This window comes from Lutjanus erythropterus, chromosome 2 (genome assembly GCF_056507025.1).
Source record: "Lutjanus erythropterus isolate fLutEry1 chromosome 2, fLutEry1.hap2, whole genome shotgun sequence".
NCBI classification, from domain to species: Eukaryota; Metazoa; Chordata; class Actinopteri; order Lutjaniformes; family Lutjanidae; genus Lutjanus; species Lutjanus erythropterus.
In genome coordinates, this window is record NC_139318.1 from 17,530,601 (window position 1) to 17,551,942 (window position 21,342).

Sequence of the window (21,342 nt, forward strand, 5' to 3'; positions counted from 1 at the left end):
TTTCATTAGAGAGGCCCTCTTGACAGCAAAATATACAAAAGTTCAATAGTCACTGTGAATGTATGTGTTGCACGTTTGTATGTGTGCTGTGCGTGTGTGTGTGTGTGTGTTAAGCTCATCCATCCTGAATGAGTTTGCTCTGTCAGGTCTGTATTCTTAATGAACCGTAGGGGGACCACATCGCAGGAACTCGCTTGCACTCCCGTCACTGCTGTGCAAACGTCCTCTAGCTGTTGCCGCCAGTGACTCAAGGTAGAACCAAACACACACTGACTCATATTCATACCTGCTCTGCATGATGTGTGTGTGTGTGCGTGAGTGTTGGTGTTTGTGTATGTGCTTGATGATTGGCCTGCAGAGCAGTCAGCAGATCCACATGTACAGTCTCACACGCTCTCAGGAGGTAATTGGCTGCCTGGTGGTGACACTGGTATCCCTCAATCCTTGTGGTGATCAATCTTAGAGAAATAGGTAAACAAAGCTGCGTCTCTGTCCTTTAACGCAGTCTATTTGCCCTTGTTAAGAAGCACAGCGACTTTAAATGGACAAACGAGGAAAAAAGAAAATGCAGCTGACATGGGAATAGATTTCTACACTCTAGAAATAAGGGTTCCAAAAGGGTTCTTCTTGAAAGGCTGAGGTTCTCCCAGAAGCATATGCTTCTGAAGAACCCTTTTTTGAAGAACACCTTTGTCATAGACTCTGTAAAACTCAGGGTTCCATTAAGAACATTCCATCCAAACAACCTTTACTGGAAGAAAGAGTTCTTCAAAAATTGTTGAAACCCTTGAAGAGCTTTTTCATCAAAGGTTCTTTTGTAGCATTGTAGTAGGTTCTGGGTATAGTCCTTGGAATATAAAAGGGGTTCTTGGTAGAACCCCCCTGGGTGGGTCCTGGATTAAACCTTTGGAATATCAAAAGGGTTACCGGTAGGAACTCCTGGGTGGGTTCTGAAATAAAACCCTTGGAATGTACAATGGTTCAGAACCCCAAGAGTGGATTCTGGATAAAACCCTTGGGATATAGAAGAGTTCTTCGTAGAAACCCCTTTGTGGGTTTTAGATAAACCCCTTTGAATACAGACAGGTTCCCTATAGAACCTCGTGGGTGGGTTCTAGATAAAACTACTGGACGATAAAAGGGTTCTTGTTAGCACCCATTGAGGGAAAGATTCTGAATAGAACTCCTGGAGAGGGAGGTGGTGGAAGAGTTACACCACAGAAGGTTTCTTTGTAGAACCTTCCTTGTATGGGGTTCTGGGTGAAGCACTTCACAGATAGTTCTAGCTATAACCCTTGATGTTGGGTTCTTGGTAGAACCCTCGAGAAGGGTTTCAAGTGGAATCTTTATAAAAGTTTTTTTTACCAGGAACCAAAAATGGTCTATGGGGACAAGCCATAACCCTTAATTTCTAAGCGTGTACTGACCAACAGCAGAGTGTTCTCTCCTCTTGTTCTGCAGTGGAGTAGCCATCCACAGCTAACTAATGCGTCATACATCAGGCCTATCATGTCTGACTGGAGATTGCTTGTTACAGATATGATGAAGAGTTGCAGCGTAGCCACATTAATTAGGCCCCCATCACTGGCAAACACTGAGGATTGAATCAGCGAGGTGCTTTTTTGTGCGTATCTGATTATGTGTGTGTGCACGCCTTTGCACACACAAATTATGAATATCCAAGTGTGTGTGTGTATGTGTGTGTGAGCACTGCATGGAGGGGGAGACACAGCGAGAGTAAAGCCATGACTTTGGTTAACAGTAAACACACCACTGAGAGCTCATTAGAGTAGCTCTCTCCTCTCCTCGCTGCACCGCTCCAGTGACGGGGCTTTAGCTCCAGCCATATCTGGCATCCAGCAACAAGCTAATTAGCGGCTAGCACTCATTACAGTCAGGCTAGCGAGCACAGCCCCTCTCCAACACATCATCTGTATCCTGTCAGAGACACAGCATGCACGATACAGTTCCAAACTGACTCAGATTGGAAGAGGCTAAGTAAAGTGCTTCACTAAATAGACAGCGTTAGCCTCCATTTATTTCAGGCTCATCAAAATGACATCTATGGGTTGTAATGGTTGGTGTTGCATCAGTTATTTAAGTTGTCTGACATCCTTAAAGGGTCAGGAGCTTTTTTTCTTACTGAGCAAATGTCAACTTCATCACTTGAAAAATACTTTGAATTAAGTCTTGCGCTATTGTTGCATCAACTGGGAATACCCATGGATGAACAATAACCAATTTTACCACACAGATATTGTTACTATGACTTGTTTGAGGACAGTATGAAGTTACACCTGTAAAACTTCAGTTAGAGAGTGTTTTAACCCCTGGAGAACTTCTTGTGATCTCTAGAAAAAAAAAAAAATTGTTAAAACGGGTAAAAAGCGACAATGTTTGCAGTCAGAGCCAAGTCAGGTGGCGTGACATGCTTATAAGGCAGCGAAAACAACAGTCCATGTTGGTTTCCTTTCACAGTGACTGTGATCTTTCATTAATTGAGTAGTTTTGCCCTGATTTAAAGGGATAGTTCGTAGTATTTGAAAGTGGTGTTGTATGGGTAACTTATCTATATTCAGTATGTAGCCTATGGTGAGCCACATGTGCTTGAGACTGAATATTCCACATACATGTTTCTCCACTTTCTCAGAAGGTAAAATTTTTCAGAATAAAGATCAACATTCCCACCTCTCAGGAGGGGGTCAACTGTGAACAATCACATTAAAATCTTACGTCTGCAAATATGTCTGTTTTTAGAGAGAGACACTGACTCTCTCATTAGATGATTTACATTTGCAGTGAGCACATTATCTCTGAACAACATCCAGTTTCAAGTTATCCAGCTGTTCTGCCATTGTACGATTCAGCTGGTCTTTCAACAAATAAGCACCAGCTCACATTGCTTTTGTTGCACACATGCTTCAGCACATCATTAATCTGTGACTGATCAACCTCCTCTCTTCTTTTTAATAAATCCTAGGAGTTATTTATTGGTATAGAGTATAAGATCCAAGAAATAAATATACTGTGAACCTGTCGGGGTATGGAAATGTCAATGGAACGCCTAAGAACTTTAATCATCTGGTTAAAATCAGAGAAATCGTTTCATGTGAGACTACAAAGCACTCAGAGGAAGTTGAAGAGACAGGCTGCTCTGAAATTTCTCTGTGACGAGGACGGAACATGTGGCAACAATATGGCCGCCACTGACATATTATTTTACTGGATCCAGACACTCAATGTCATCCTGATCACGTTTTTTATTGTTTTTATCACTCAAACCAGGAGTTTGCAGCACAAACGTCTGGGCCCTACCATGGCCCCCTCCTTCTCTTGATCCAAGTCTCTCACGCACTATTTGAATATTCTTTTGTCATTTTATACAGTTCAAATATGCAGCAAACTAGATTCCTGGCTCACAACTTCAGTTCAGTCAAAAAACAGCTGATATTGGCTGAAATCATCGTTAAATTGTTGTTTAGTCACTTTTGTTTTTAAAGAAATTAACTCTTTTCCCTCAGTTTGCTTTCTTCTATCATTTGACACCTCGTTTTCCCCTTCTTGGGAAAAGACATGACTCATACATTCATGCACCAGCATCAGCAGTCGTTCGACTGGATAAGCCGCATTTAGAGATGAAACCTGGTGAAGAGCCAGACTAAACTGTTTTTGGCCTTTTTTTAAGTGGCTGCACCACTTGATTCCACTGGGCATGACTGCATTGCATTATGGCTGTGCTGGCGCCACTGGAATTGATTGAAACTATTCTAGAAAATAGAGAGACAAAGTCATGCCCCTTCTGTTGGATCACCAGTCAATGGTGAGATAGAAATTAGTCTTTGATCCCATTTGAATTGTGCAACGATTGACACTTTGATCAATTTAAATGATAATTTTACAAGTCATGAACATTGGTGTTTGTCATAAAACTATTAAAACACCCAGAGGTTGTGCAAGTAACATAATGACTTTGTCTTTCCAATAGCTGATGTTAGCTGCTGAAGCTAAGGTGCCTGTGTGTTTTCGTACCAGGATGTGGTCACTGAACAGTGGGTCTTACTCGTTCTTTCTCTTCTATTACAGAGCAGAGTGAGCCAACAGGAAGTCAGACACAGGAACAACATCCGAATCCGTTCAATTTTCAAAATGAAAGACATGATCATAAAAACATACAAAAAATAAACTATTTAGTATGTGGCCTGCTCACCCCTGGTCGGAGCACAAAAGCAAAGAAAATGACCAAATCAACAAAATCTGAGCAAGTCAACATAATCAGGCAGATGAAATGCTCCACTTCTGAAATGCTGTTAGCCTCCCCTATTTATTTTACTTATTTTTTATTTATTTTTTGAAAGTTCCATTTCTTGACCAATTTATTAAGCCAATTTTAATGAAGTTATGACACTAATTACTCTACGAAGTTAAAAAAAATGCAAACAAACACAAATGTTTCATGCCATGTTTTTCAAGGGACCTCTCCCCATTGGGGTTCTGGGTAGTCAGTTCCCCCCCACCCACTACAATGCCCCTGACACCAACTATGTAGCACTTTGACTTTTGCTGTAATGTAGCTCACCAGGTAAAGACTTACATTAACTTTGCTCAGGTAGCTAAATACATTTTCTTGAAACAAAGGTCTAATTAACAGTAAACAAGACAGTTGACGATGATATAAAAATTGCAAGGTAAAAACTAGTTAGCTCATTAACAGCTTATTTACAGGAGTAACTCATTAGAAGTAAGCAACAAGAGTCTCCAAGGTCAGAGATCACACTATTAATGTACATTATTATCCTGCAGTGTTAGAGGCTGGAGTGCAGCAGCACACACAAGGCTCGCTCCATATGTTAAACAAAAGGAAGCATGCATCCTTAATCAAAAAGGCTATTCATCACACGGACTACATCCACCATAATGATGCGCATAGATAAGGAGATAATAAGGTAAATGAGAGGGAGAGTTAAAATAATACCGTAGCCAGCACGGTTCATGCACTGTTGCTCTGCTGATGAATGATACAGGTCCCTCTCCTCCTTCTGCAGCTCCTTCCTCTTTTCTTCTTTTCCTTTCTTTCCACTACAGTCTCCGTTCCGTTTTCAAGGGGAAATAGAAAGATGTTCTCACATAGAAAACTATCTGCATTTTAGGTTGCAATGACAGTTTTTCAGAAGCATATTAATAATAATAAAAAAAAAGACATAATTGTGCCAGTGCAGACGACAAATGCAGATAAATATACACAGACCATAAGACAGATGTAGGCAAACACACGTGAGTCTCTCACGACTCACCTGTTGGAGCTGGCAGATGGTTCTGCCCTGGAGAACTGGTAATAACAGAACAATAGCCAATTAAGGAGTGACGGAGAAGCTGAGGGGGCCAAGGCAGTTCACGGATAGATTCAGTCAATTAGTCAAACGCTCCATTAGGAGACTGTCCAGAGACACCGTGTTGATTGCCTTCCATTATCCACACCAATCAACACTTTTTGATTGGTATTATGTGATTATAGCACATATAGAGGTCCTAATGTCATATTGAGAGGTATTTTGAAAACTAACAATGACTTCTATCCCCTTCATGATATGTTTCATGCTCACATTGTGTGAGTTAACCTGGGCAAACTAAATTATAGGTATTAATTACAAACGCAGATTGTAAAAAAGAGAATAGATGTGTGACATCCATGGGAAGTTGTGACCTTGTGACTTAATTCCACTAGTCATTGTCTGCACCATATCCTGCCACCTGTGCATGAACACCCCCCACACACACCTTTGTCCATTAAGAATAGGAAAAAATGAATTCTCTTTAGTATTATGATTCTTCTTCTTCTTCTTCTTCTTTTTTAATAATTCCTGAATCAAATGTTTTTTCATATATAGACAACTAATGCTTAGCCTGTTAGGTGGATGCTAACACATATTGGGAATTAGCATTAACAAGGTGACAGAAAATATTACGATAGCTGCAGTTTCTTAAAAAAACAGATGCATTTTACTTAAAATGCTTCATACTTTAAAGGGACAGTTCACTGCAAAATCAAAAAAAATATATTTCTACTCTGACCTGTAGTGCCTACACTACAAAGCTCTCAGCTTGTGGTACTCAAAATGGCAAAAAATACATTTGAAAAAAACATCACAAGTAGTCTCTTTCAAAAACTCCTGATCCAGTCATGCAAGGCAATCTACAGACCTTGTTGTAAGCAGGTTCATGTAGGAATTACTTCCTTTCTAGTAGAAAGAAAGTAGTTCTGGTAGAATCTATTCTGGAAAGAAAGTAGTTCCCATATGAAATTGCTCACAACAACATGTGTAGTTTATCTTGATGAACCAGGTCATGATTTCTGGAAAGAGACACTGGTCTTGAGTTTTTCCTCTTTATTTTCAGTTTGTTTTAAATTTATTATGCCACCACAGGTCGAGGTCCGTTTAGTTCCATTATATTTGAGAGAAGGCAGATATCTTTACAGCCAGTATCTCCAAAACTTTGAACTGTCCTTTTATACGGAGCATATATTTCCTGTGCTCTGTGAAAATAAAATACTACCTGCTGACTTCACATTGCTAAGTCAATCTGCTACTCTAGTTTTCACACTGACCAACTACAATTTTATTCTTTATTCATAGGCTTGATTGAACATTAACTGGTGGCACTTTACTTCAAAAAGTATTATATTTACCACTTTTACAGGCAGTGTCACAATAATGGTGCTGAAATAAAACTCAAAGGCTGAGATGCACCAATAAGGTGCACTGATTAAACAATTCTGTTGCACCAAACTTTAAAACTAGCTTAAAATTAAGAGATTTTCTCAAAGGAGAAGAAATGAGAACTTCTCTGCTAAGTAATTGTGAGCAGATTAACTAGGCTAACTAAATTTTTAGTGAGCAAGCAAACAATGTGTTAGTCTTACTTTTGAGCAAGCTACCAAACAATGTAAAGTTCTAAGCTTTTTAGCTCGGTAGCAGCCAAAAGTTAACAGTTCCACCCCTTTTTTACACTTACTAGGTGCCGACAGCACTCAAATTCATTTATTTAATCACTAAACTTGGATTTACTAAAGTGAACTTTTATTTGTGCAACAAAGCTTTAAATGTGACTCATTTTAAACCAGGTTTTGCTAAAGTCTGATGATTAATTTTTGTTAGTGCAACCCAGTCAAAGACTGACTGACATGTGTAATGGTCTAGTGTTAAAAAAGCTAATAATAATAAAAAGAAAAAAAAAAATTGTAATATTGAATCACAGAACTTAAGAATCACAACACAGATCAAATCTCCACCCAAGTATCATGATGGTATTGAATCAAGAGATAAATGTACCATCCCAGCTGTGCTCTACACACAAAAAAAAGCTGAAAAAGACTGAGAAAGTATCCCTTTCCCTTTCACACAGACAAACATGAAATACAAACATTTTCATGCATTAAACATGCACACGCATGCATGTCTGAACCACATAAACACACCCACACACACAGCATGCTGACTCTGCCATCTATCTCCTCCGTGTACGGCACACAGCGGTTCATACACACCGTCACACATTCCTTGTGTTGAGATCAAAGATACGCTGTCTTCAGTTGTGCCCTTCCTTTCTTCATGACCTTAAGCTGTCAGTGTTATCTGCTCCAGACATACGCACAAACACACACACGCGGAGCATCCCTGTAAACTCACTTTACTTCAAACACACACACACACACACACACATGCATACTAACGAATCTCATGGAGGCAATTACAGAGCTGAGTCCTTCATGTTGGCTGGCTATCAAATGTTTTCCTCCCCTCTCACAATACTGTGTTAGTGTGTCTGTATCCTTTTTTTTCTTGCAGAGGTAGTATGATTGCTGCCCTCACAGCTCAGTTTATATAGCCTGTGTGACTGACTAACACAAACCCGACAATTTGCTGGTTGTAACTGCCTTTTGTTGGAAATTTTTAAGGTGGTTTTAGCATTTTTTTTATGTCCTTTAGTGTCCATAACTGTGCAACTTTGATGTATTTTTTCTTCCTTTTGTCTCCATCTCTATTGTTCCTCCTTTCATTGTGTGCCGACTCTTGTTGTGTTATCGCCTCTTCAGCTCTATATGTTCCCCACACTGACACCTTTACATTGGCACAAATAAGAGGTAAAGCAACTTGCTGCTTCTTGTCACATAACCTGGTAACAGCAACCATAGCAACCCATCACAGCCAGCCACTTTGCATACAAATGATTGTGACAGAAGTGTGTATGCATGTGTGAGTATGCATGAGAAGAGCTGGTGCCAGTTTGCTGGTGGGTGGCAATACAAATTTAGTTGTGTGTCAGTGTGTTCATGTGAGTGTTTGTGTGTGTGTGTATGCTTGTGTGTGTGTGTGTGTTTGTGCGTGCGTACACATGCATGTGAAGGGGAGAGAGAGGAAAGAAAGAAATAGGGAACTGGTGAGAAAGAGAAAAGAGTGAGAGCACAGAGACCAATTAAATTTTTACTCGCCTTTTGATTTCAGTGTGAATACACCACGAACGGAGGCCAGTACTTGATCTGTGCATCAGATGGTACTTATGTTCCAGGCTTTTTATGCATGAAAATGCATGAGAGATGGGAAGCCTCTTTTCTGTCTCCTGAAGTTTAAAATAAAGGCTTGTTTGATTGTTAATGCGCTTTAATAATTAATATCATCTGTACATCCAGGCGTGTAATAACAATTAGAAACATGTAAGAGTGAAGATTGTGACCTCAGGTAGTTTTTATAAAATAAAGCTTGAATTATATTTAAATTACACGCACCTTCCTAATGATTCTGTGATTATCTCATAGATCAGGTAGACTCACTAATATGAACAGAAACTACATAAGAAAAAAAAAGGAAATATCATCTTTACCATCTGCTCCATCACAGCATCAATTTAAATTTTGTCATAAGAGCGTTTGATGTCTCAAGCTGCATGAAAAATGATGCTGTTTGGCAGCTAATGGAGTTCTAAATAGTTCCAAGTAATCTTGCCTAATTTATAGCAGAGTGACCCAGCATTGTTGCAGGGCAAACTAACAATGAATAATAAAGACACATCTGTGATTGTCAGCTTGCATATCCCGTGGATGAATGTGTGTGTGTAATCAAGCTCATGCGTGCATGTGATTTGCATCTGCCTGTGTGTGTATGATTGTGCGTAAGGGAGAAGTGGGGGGGGAGGCAGCATTTGTTAAGCAGTAGGGGGAGATTGTGTGTGTCTCTGGCCCTGGCAGCGTGCCCAACATCTGCAGGCCTGTGTTGTAGCTCCGCTGTGATACCAGGGTGGCACAGCCTATGATGGATTATAGTCATTGCACAGGTACCCATGCAAAACTAATGTGTATATAAGCAGGTGTTAACAGCTACAGTAGTGTGTGTGTTTACATGGGGTGTGTGTGTGTTTAGGGGAAATTCACTGTTTGTGAACAGGTGGAAGGAAACGGTGTGTTTGTAGTGTGGATGTAAATAAATATAAATATATTATTTGGTATCAGCAGATAATAAACTATAAACAGATATTGTATGAATGGCATCCAAATTGAGCGGTAATATATATTTTTTGTTGTGCTTTTCCGTTCCCTGTATGAACAACTGGTGCAGACAGAAAACCTTTAGACAAAGCACAGACTTTTTTATACAGCATGCTTTGTAATGCTTGTAAAGTGTATACATTATTTAGTGACTATAAAGGGACACTCCACTGATTTTACACACAAAGGCCTGTTTACTTTGTGCACCTCTCAGTCAGTGAAAGCAGCTGTATAATATCATCTTTGATTTTGTAGGAACAACCATGATGATGACACGTCTTACAAACTCAGGGCAATGGGGCTTTAAAGATGAAGGCATTTAACAGGGAGGGAAGGAAACATGAAAGATGCTACTGAGTTGCTTTATGGGAATTGTAGGATCTAGCATTTTTGAAGCTTGACACGTACCGGGGACAAAAGTCAGGATATCTCAGCTTCACCAATTTTAACCATTCTCTTCAAATCCGTCTCTTCCAAGTCCTCAAACTTTATTAATGTTATATAAAATGCTTGGTCAGACATATACTATAAATTAGAAATATCGATGACATTCTCAGCTTTACTGCCAAAATTTAGAGAGCTGTCCTGACAGCTTCCCCCTCTGTCGTTCCAATGAGAAATCATTTGCATTTATACTCCATTTAGAGTGTTAGTAACTTGATGATTCATCAAAAAAACCCTGAAAACTGGTGAAGTCAGCGAGGAGCTTATTGTTAATCACAATCACAACTTAAAGGGACATTTCACCCCTAAATCAAAAATACATATTTTTTTCTGTGTCTTACCTGTAGTGCTATGTAGTTCCTGAAAATACACATTAACATGAATCCAACATATTATTAGGGAAGATAAATCAGCCTATTCATTAAAAAAGCCTAAACATTTCATCCACAGAACATCGATAAAACCCTACAAACTCTGGTTCAATCATGTGAGCAAGCTAACCTACTAAATCACTGTATGGCATGTACTCATGAGGACAAACTAGTTCACAATGTATTACTGAAACATATTGGCAAATTGGCTGTATTATTATTCCAATGAGCCAGAATTGTTTTGTAACTTCATGAGCAAGAGACTGACCTACCTTCCACCTCAGAAACCACGGGCTAAATTGTAAGGGGTGAGACTAACGCAGCTTACAGTCATTCAGTCAGACAACTCACGCTTTAGAATGGTTATTCAGCAGCAGAACATAATTTGAGTTTAGCGTCTAGGCTACGACTTCATCTCTCCCCACAGGCTAAGGTACATAGGGCTATATGGGGAGTGATGAGCAAATTCTTGAACCCCCTGTCGGAGCCTGCAGGTGGATGTTGGGGTGGTGGTGGGGTTAAAAGAGCAGGCGGCGACACTAGTGTAGGGCAGTAATGCACTGGCAGGCAGAGGGAGAAATTGGAGGTTTTAGCAGTTTAAATAGACCGTCAGTGAGGCATGTCACGTGTGACTGGCGATGCAGCTCGAGTTGACTGCCTGAACTAGCCCACAAGCGTCGCCACATCTGTGCTTTAACTCCTACTGTCTTGGCAGCTAGAGGTGAGTGAAAGAAGTCCTGAAAATATTCAATCTATGTAGCAGGGGTCCCTGCTCCATCTCTCAATCACCTAAGAGCTCCATAGCCTGAAAAACATTGAAGACCCTTGATCTAGTTTTGTGTGTTGCCAGGCGTTGGAGGAATCGGCCTTAGCAATATCTGCCCCTTCTCGAATATAATGGAACTAGATGACATTCAGATTGTGATGTTGGAGCTATTCTTTGCAAAGGGCAAACTGTGCAGAATTTTCCTAAAAAACAATGTATAGATGGCAGTGCCTACATTCAAAGAATGTCGGGATTTGATGTTATGGGAATGAGACTTAATAATCAACTATCTTTAATAATAATTTTAAATTTTTAATAAGTTTTAATTTAAAACACCTAAGCGGCCAGGGAACAGCCATAAGAAGAGAGATTAGTATGATGGAAAATGGAATGTCTAACAGTCTGACTAAGCCTAAAGCCTAAAAACTGTAAAATAATTCAATATGGTGCATGATAACTATTTAAGACAATGAACCAGTCAGTCCTACTTGCCTCCTGTTTATGCCCTACCTGATGGTTTGCATGTTACAACAGATATTTTGTCAAAGTTATTGTCCCTTTGATATTCTGGGAAATTCACTTATTCACTTTCTTGCCAAGAGTTAGACACTACCACTCCTATGTCTGTACTGTATGTACAGAACAGATTTGGGATCATGCGGAGCAAAGTCTGCATTAGTGTGTGTTTTCATGTACGTCTGCATGTGTGCCTTCATGTATGTGACTTTCCTGTGTGTATGTGACAGTAAGTCTCACAAACTCCCCTCCTCTTATCAGCTGCAACATACTGTGAGCCACGCAGGCCAACTGACAGTCCTAAAACAGTGGAAAGTACAACCTTTTCAAGCCTCATCTTGGAGCTCTCTCTGTCAGACTTTTGGCTGTTGGAGTGTGTTTGGTTTTCCCCTTGGCTCTCCTTTCTCTTGATATCACATGCATTGCACTCCGAGTAGCCCGACCGGCAATGCCTGTCTATGAAAAATGGATTTCTCCCTGTCCGCATTGCCATGGCGATGCACAGCTTACCCGCCAGTTCTGCCCTTTTAAGGATTTGCATCAAAGTTGCTGCAGTGATGGGGAGGTGAGGAGGAAGTGTGGGCAGAGAGTGATTTCACCCCTCACTCAGCGTCGACGAAAAGCTTCATTTCATATTTTATAATGATATGATATACAATAGAAGTGTTCTGGGTGCAGTGTAACTCTGTGTGTGTGTGTGTGTGTGTGCTTGTGTGACTGTGTGTGTTTAAGTGACAGAAGGAAATAACCACTACAGGACATATTTCACCAAGCCATTACCAATAAACATTGATCTTTTAGGAGCAAATTTACAATAATTTATAAATCAGTAAAGAAGATGCAGGAGGAAGGAAAGAGGAAGGAGCGGCAATTATTTAAAACCTGTCCAAAGGAGGGAGCACTCTGCCACAAACAATGAAATCAGATTTAACTTGAGGTCAAAAATAGAATTTGAAAAACTGGGGCAACATCATCTTAAATTATGCAGATGCTGGGGCAAGTTTCAAGCTAAAGCCAGTCAATAACACTTCATCTGACATCTTCTATCGCTCAAAAAAGATCTCAGGAGTGCTAAATTTTACCACACGCTTCAAAAATGTTGAGGTCTGACGTTTCAGTGAAAAACAAAGACTCATAATTCTTTGTGGATATCTGCCACTCCATCAAGAAAAGGCTGCGACTTTCTTTTTCATGAGACACAACGAGACACATTGTAAATCGCTGTGAAGTGTGTCGCTGGTGGGTTAAGAAGGATTTGCCAAGCCCTTATCTTTACCTTTGAACACAACTCTGATTAAGACAGAGATTTCAGATGGCTTGGATAAACAACCTGAGGTATCGTCGAATCGGGAGACTTGTAAACAAGCGTTTGAACAGAAAGTGCAAAAACATTACAAGGTCTTGAATTCTGTGGAGAGTCGAGAAATCAGCCAGGCCTCAAAAATCTCATCTGTGTTTTTGATAATGAAGTTGTTGAGACAGGGGAAAAATGAAAGGACAAGAATCAAAAGTAGTTTTGATCAATATTTCAAATGCTTCCATTTCTTAGCGGGGTCTGTGTGAAGGAGTTGTTGAGACTCTGGAACTATTTTAGGGTCATGTTTTAATGAGGCGATGGCAAGACAGTGTTGATCAGACACGTTAATTGTCAGCACTCATCTTTGAAGTAGAACATCTGCATATAGCTCCATAAACTGCAATCTAGTCCACCGTGCCATTAGATAGCATTTCCACTGCTAATTGTCCTGTTGTGTCATTTGGATTATTCAAAGCTTTTTTGGGGCATGTGGTGATGATAGCATGGCTGTCCATGTACTGGCTTTACATTCAGTAGGAAGTGCAGACTTCTCTATAGCAGGACTGGAATTTCATCCTTTTAGTGGCAAGGCCAGCTGGCCTTTGATGTCAGGGCAGCAATACCATCAAATCAAACAGTTACTTTATTTTAATTTATTTTATCTTATTTATCTTTTTTCTAACTTGTTAACCCTAAGTACAAGCTTCAGTAATCATAACCATTCATGCATAAAAATGAGAATATTTCAAGTTTAATGTAGCATCAGGCGTATTTCTACAATGGTTCAAAAGTATGCACTGTACCCATAGTTTAATATTTTACACCCCAGGTTGAAATTTGAGCAATAAATGCCAAGTGCAACATGGTAGAACACATGTCCGTGGTGTCCACACTGTCTGTGGACGCCACATGTCATGACACTACATGTCTATCTGGGAGTATATTCAGAGTGCATGGACTGTCCGTTTCCATGCACATCTTCTGTTTTGATTCATGCGTATGCAGCAGCACTGGGTGAAGGTGAATATAGATTGGGGGTGTGGGGTGGTGATTGTTAAATACTCTCTCAGCTAGTCACATCACTGGTCTCAGCCCTGAAACAGCGACACAGTCACAGGTAACATGATAACAACAGCTCAGCAAACAGAGACCTTTACCAAAATGTCTGGATGGTTCAGAGCATCATGAACGTGTAACAATTTAGATTTTTTTATTTGATAATGCTTATTTCGGACAGACGTTATTTTATCAATAATTCTAATGTTTCTCATCTTGTACATGATTACATAGTTTGGTCATTAATGTTACATGACAGTATTTGCATTACGATATGTTTCAAGGATACAAGAGCCAATTTTGCTAAAAGGAAAGTTGTGGAAGCTGTTATGATGAGCCCTGGTAACTGGCCGTCTCTTTCATAAAAAAGTAGAATATAGAATCATAATCATCCAGTCTGGTGTGTGTAGACATATGTATGATTATACTGCAGCAGCCTGGTGTTTTTTTCAGGCGATTTAATGTTATATACATACATTTAATGTAATTTTAAGTTAAACACAAATAATGAATGTTCATGCCTAACAGCACCGTGATCTTCAGAGGCCGCAGATTTATCAATATATCATTGGTGCCATTCTTGCAAATAAAGCAATCCGTTGCTGAAAAGCAGGGGACACACTGTATTCACTTAAGACCGTTAAGACAATTTTTTCCAGCTCTGTTCCAGGATAAGCCGTTCATCAGGGACCACACTCAGACCTGCAACACCTACACTATGTTTCATTGCTGTTGCCAGCCTGGACTCTAGGTACTAGTGCACCCTCTAATGATGCAGCACCAGTCATTTAATTTTGGAACCAGGCCTGTGCAGCATGCCAACCTTTTTTTCAGGTCCCACCCCATCCACGCTGTGACTAGTCAGCTTACGAAGAGAGACATTGGCAAGCGCATCAACTTTACAAAAAGTTGACAATGTTTCAACAGAGGGCACTGATATAGCTGGCCAATCCCAACTTTGCTCATTTTATCCCCGTTGCCTCTGTCTAACAGCTTCAGTTGAACTGGTATTGAGGATCTTGAGGAGGAAGATGTGAAGCTGGTGCATAATTGAAGTGGGTCGATGATGCATCTCTCCTGCTCGTTTTTGTATAATGGCCTCAAGCGGCCCACAGAGCATCCCATACATGGACTGTATATGAACTTAATATATCATGAGAGACAATAGGGACTACATCTTACTGCTCATTAAAGTCTGTAGAAATCCCTTTCTCTCTCGGATGCAGATGTAGATGGAAATGAGCATGATGATCCAGGCCAACAGTCTGTCAGCTGCTCAGCTAGCCAGTTAGTTGTCCTGCAGCACCTCTGGCTGACTGTGTCCCCAGTATAAGGTATAAGGACATGGTCACCAGTGTGAGCGCTCTGTCCGTCTGTTCCCCTCTACACCCTATTTCCCCTCTTTCATCCACCTTTTGTGTTTGTCTTTTTATGCAAAGCTTATCCCTCCCTCCACCGCTGTCCTACCACATTGTTTCTCTCCTCTGTCCCACATCACTCCTCCCCTCCCCTACGTCTCCCCACCTCCCTATCCCTCTCTCTTTCCCTCTTGCATCTTTTTGGTGTATTCCCAGGGGCTGTGAGGGGCCAGAAGGGTCCATGAATAAGTCATTAACACTGGCCCCCCAGACTCTGTGATCATCGCCAACCTGTTCAAAAACATGGTTCCCCACCACCTCTCTCGCTCTCTCTGCACCCCTCTTTCCGCATCCATAAGCAATGAAAATGTAAATAAATAAAGCATTATGGGAGGGACTGTGTGTGTGTGTGTGTGTGTGTGTGTGTGTGTGTGTGTGTGTGTGTGTGTGTGTGTGTGTATTTCCTTCTCAAGTTTTAGATGTTTATTGCCCAGGTGAGCTGAGATGGAGATGATACTACATTAAGAGGACAACCAGCCAAATCAATTTTGAGTTTATATGTACTACTGACACGCCCGTTGGTTAAGGAAGACTTATATTTGCCAGTAGGCTATTTCTTGAAATCAAACAATGGTTCTCAAAATTACTGCCAGCAGACATATGAGAGGAGTTCAAATTAATCAGTTTTTTATCTTTTTTTTTTCTCTCAATGATACTCCAAGAACAATTTACAGGAGGACAGATCAAGACATACATCTAAAAACAAGAACAGCAAAGCGGGATAGGTAAAAATTTAACATTTAACTATTATATACAAGTATGTGAAAAATAGGTGTTTGAACTGTATATGAAAAAAGCAATGAACAACAGTGCAAAATGAAGCACTCAATTTACTAATTCAGGTGGCATCATTAAAGGTCCCATATTGTGCCCCTTTCTGATAAGTTTTTATAAGTCTCAGAGGTCCTCAAAACATGCTTTTGAAGTTTCTTTCATAAAACACCACTCGGATCATGCAGATCAGCGTGTCTTTATACCCCTCTATTTCAGCCTCTCTCAAAACGAGCTGTTTCTCTGTGCCTGTAGCTTTAAATGCAAATGAGCTGTGACTAGTCACGCCCCTCTCTGGAGGTGGGCGTGGCTTGAATCAGCGGTCCTACTAAATAATAATAAAAATGAATCCACTGGGTCTTCTGTGGGTCAGATGATGGGCGTAAATGCAGACATTTGTGCTCGTTCTTGCAGCCAACAACAGAGCACTTGTTGTGCTTTCCTTGTGCCTTCGACATCTCTGTTTGCCTGTGCAGCCTTACCAGAGAAAAAACATGGCGACCAGGAGGCGGACTCCTCGGTTTTCAGTGGGCGTCACAGACACGCAACACAGGGAGTGTCTCCTGCTCAGAGGAGGCTTGCCCGGTTATGTCGTCATAGATGGGCACAAATCTAAACGGACCATTTTGGCCTACATTCACTGAAAGGTGGAGCAAGCAAGAGAGGGAGAGAGAGGATTGATCTCATATCAGGGGAGTCTGAAGGCAGGCCAGGGACACAAATTTTCACTGGAAAACCTTGAAAAAGTGCATTTTGCATAATATGGGACCTTTAAGTTAAGTTTTCTTTAGCTCCGTTTCCATTTTTGCATATTCGCTCTCCAGGTACTTAGAAAAAGTGTTTCATCCCATTTGCCGTATGACGCCCGGAATCATGCTAACTAGCCTCCTGAAAGCGGGCGACTGCATAATAGAAATTGGCTGCATGTCTGGCTCCAGCTCAATCTCTAGCCGAGACCACACAAAAAATAGATTGGTGGTTAATGCTACTGACTGTGATACGGACGACCCGGGTACGAATCCCAGTCAGGGCAATACCATCGATACAGTGTCGTCTGACACCTTAGGTAAGGCCCTTAGTGCTATCAGCCTCCACTAGAAGTGGGACTCCCTGAGTTGCAGTAAGACAGAGCACGTGGAATCTCGCTGTGTTGGAAGGCTGTTTGGTCGGATCTGCCGCTTACCTGCGGCTGCGCCCAAAGTTGAAATTATTTGAACTTTCAAATTATTCAAATGTTAATTACTGACTATAACACCACAGTAAAATCATACCACCGTCTCGGCAGGAAGAGTATTGCTTGGCGAAATGTCAATAGTCAGATCGGGCTACCAAGTACCGTTTGGGGTTGCCTAGCAACGGTGAACAGCTCGCACATATATATACATGTTCATATACATACATATGTGTAGCAGCTGTTTAGGTTAATGGTTAATGCTACTGACTGTGAGACGGACGACCGGGGTTCGAATCCCAGTCGGGGCATTACCATCTAGACAGTGAGGACCCTTAGGCAAGGCCCTTAATGCTACAAGCCTGCACCGCCAGGAGGAGGAGCAACGCGGAGGACGTGGGATGCTGCTGTACGAGACAACGTGGATTTACTGGAATGCTGCTGGAACGTGGATCTATTGGAATATACCAAAATGCCATAATAATGCATTGAATGTAAGGCAGATCTGCCTTACAAGTAAGTAACCCTAAGGGTTACAGAGAAAGTGCCTGAAAATGCGCAACAGGACACTAAATGAACCGAGTAACCCTAATGAGAGGGGTTACATGTAGATGTATAGATGTGTGGATGTATGGATGTGTATGAATGTGTTTGTTTTTGCAGAAGAGGAGTGACTGTGTAAAACCAACCACTCTGGAGGCCAACTGAGTAACCATATATATCCCATATTGTGCCCCTTTCTGATAAGTTTTTATAAGTCTCAGAGGTCCTCAAAACATGCTTTTGAAGTTTGTTTCATAAAACACCACTGGGATCATGCAGATCAGAGTGTCTTTATACCCCTCTATTTCAGCCTCTCTCAAAACGAGCTGTTTCTCTGTGCCTGTAGCTTTAAATTCAAATGAGCTGAGACTAGTCACGCCCCTCTCACAATGCACATGTTAACTAATATTTTATTTTTATTTCTTAAAAGCTTTATCTCTACAGAATATTTTTATCTTAACTTATATATTCTATATGCTTATATTTGTATAAATATATATATATGTATATATGTATAAATATATATATATATATATAGTCTTCCTTGAATGGGTGCAACTGTAACACTACCAATTTCCCTCCTGGGATCGATAAAGTATATCTGATTCTGATTGTGATAAGTCATTGTATATTGAGCAGGATAATGTACAGTGAGCAGGTCAGTATTGTAAAATAAACCTCTTCAGGATGAACTAAGACCTGCTTTGTGTCAGGGTCCTGCATCATCCTGCAGGGTTTATTTCACGATACTGACAGAAAAGATTGTTAGTTGCATTCATGAAGATAAATATGTCAGATTTTTTACAGTTTGCTTTACATTACTTAAGTCGGCATAACATTACAGTGTTCACTAAACACCATGAATGGAGAAGCACACCCCAAAATAAACAGATACTGTTCATATTAAACATGACTTCACAGGAGACAAGTTTTACACATACTGTGAGGCATTTATTGAATCGCATATATCACATCGTATAACATGTCAAATGATGTACCTATCATCCATGACAGTAAACTGAAAGATTCACTGAATCCATTCGAAAAAAAAACAAACTTTGACACATCAAAGATTGATGTTTTTGAGGCTAAACTGTTAACTGGACATCTTTTCCACGTTTCATTCGTTACAGGTATCAGCCTATCAGAGCGTTGTGAGCTGGTGCTCAGGTTTCCTCGTCACTCCTCGTCAAAGCCTGTCTGGTTCTTAGGATTCGCACCATGTTTCCTGACGCCCAGGGCCTCTATGTTGGATTCAGACCTCCTCTTAGTTGAACCAGGACACACAGCTGGCGATGACCTCCTTGTCTGGCTCCTCATACCGTGCAATCAGGTCCTCTGGATCTTCATCCCTGTCTGGCATCGGGTCCAGAAACACATTCTCAAAGATGAGCTCCATTAAGTCGGCCACATATCCTGTGCAATATTACACAAAGATTTTGTTTAGACTTCAAAAAAGTCAGTGCATTATGTTTATGTGTGTATTTATATAAGTTATTAGTTTTCTATTTTATTTCCTTTTTTTTGTTGAAACCTTTACAACAACTGTTTTTTAGTGATACAGTAAATACAACATGTACATGACTTAATTTTAGTGACAAATAAAAGAATGTAACACTTACAAAACATGGGCTCAGTCTTCACTGGTTTTGTTCTGCAGGCTCCTCTCATGGTCTTTGAGAAGTGCACTTTGAAGAGTTGCTCTCCACCAGATGTGATGTGTTGTTTGTCAGCAGGTTCACTGTGATACATGACAGCCAAGCAGAGTCTGAAAGTACAGCAGAGAAAATCAAAGATGGAAATAATGAACAACTGTAAATATTTTTTACAAATTAAAAGTAACCACAATTTCATTTACCTGCACAGCATTCCAAGAAATGGAAACACCAAGAGTCTTTCAAATGCTACTGAGACAATATATGCGATCATACACTGCTATGGGCCTAATATATTTATAATAACAGCTGATGTGTGTGACTTGGTCATTGTTACTATGCCGTTTTTGTGAGTAAAAACTGATAACCCATGTAGTCACATGATTTTATGAATTGTATTGATATCAAAGCAAAACAGTCGTCATTATGTACGCGTCCCTCTCCTCCTCCTGCATGTCCTGCACCACAACTGTGTTGTTTGTAATGTAATGCAGGACTCGGCATCCGTAACAACAGAGCCGATAACACAAACCCAGCAGCATGAAGTCACACAAAAACTGACATGAAAAACAGTCACCAGCATCCAACTTACTATTCTGTTTAGTTAACTGGCTTCACATGAGGCTTAACGTTCACACAGATTATCATGACTCTCCCTCAATATTATACTCCAGCGTGTGAGCACACAGTAGATGCTACACATATTAGCCGCGATGCTAACGGCAGGATGAGCGGCTAAATACACAGTAAAGCAGCATAAAGATGATAAAACTTACCGCTGCCATGTCTGTAGTTATGTCACAGTCGGTGCTGATCCATCCTTGAGCTTCAGTTTTGAAGTGAATCCTGCTTTGTATTGACCGTCGATGAAGAAGCAGTCCAAAGTAATTAATATAATAATAATTAATTTTACTTAAAAATAAAATGAATAATAAAAATGAATCCACTGGGTCTTCTGTGGGTCAGATGATGGGAGTAAATGCAGACATTTGTGCTCGTTCCTGCAGACAACAACAGAGCCTCATCTCTGTTTGCCTGTGCAGCCTCGGTTTTCAGTGGGCGTCACAGACACGCAACACAGGGAGTGTCTCCTGCTCAGAGGAGGCGCTTGCCCGGTTATGTCGTCATAGATGGGCACAAATCTAAACGGACCATTTTGGCCTACATTCACTGAAAGGTGGAGCAAGCAAGAGAGGGAGAGAGAGGATTGATCTCATATCAGGGGAGTCTGAAGGCAGGCCAGGGACACAAATTGTCACTGGAAAACCTTGAAAAAGTGCATTTTGCATAATATGGGACCTTTAAGTTAAGTTTTCTTTAGCTCCGTTTCCATTTTTGCATATTCGCTCTCCAGGTACTTAGAAAAAGTGTTTCGTCCCATTTGCCGCGTGACGCCCGGAATCATGCTAACTAGCCTCCTGAAAGCGGGCGACTGCATAATAGAAATTGGCTGCATGTCTGGCTCCAGCTCAATCTCTAGCCGACACCACACAAAAAATAGATTGGTGGTTAATGCTACTGACTGTGATACGGACGACCCGGGTACGAATCCCAGTCAGGGCAATACCATCGATACAGTATCGGCTCTTAGGTAAGGCCCTTAGTGCTATCAGCCTACACTAGAAGTGGGACTCCCTGAGTTGCAGTAAGACAGAGCACGTGGAATCTCGCTGTACGAGACAATCTGGATGTGTTGGAATACGTACAGGGCCCTTTGGTCGGATCTGCCGCTTACCTGCGGCTGCGCCGAAAGTTGAAATTATTTGAACTTTCAAATTATTCAAATGTTAATTACT

At 40.7% G+C, this 21,342-nt stretch overlaps 1 long non-coding RNA gene across 1 annotated transcript; it reads right to left on the reverse strand.

Moving 5' to 3' along the window:
• Positions 1-18,816: 18,816 nt before the first annotated feature.
• Positions 18,817-20,552, reverse strand: LOC146331381 (uncharacterized). Its single transcript, XR_014772442.1, has 3 exons — positions 20,323-20,552; positions 19,514-19,659; positions 18,817-19,307 (listed from the first exon to the last, which is right to left on the reverse strand). It is a non-coding gene; the product is annotated as an uncharacterized LOC146331381 (long non-coding RNA).
• Positions 20,553-21,342: the final 790 nt, after the last annotated feature.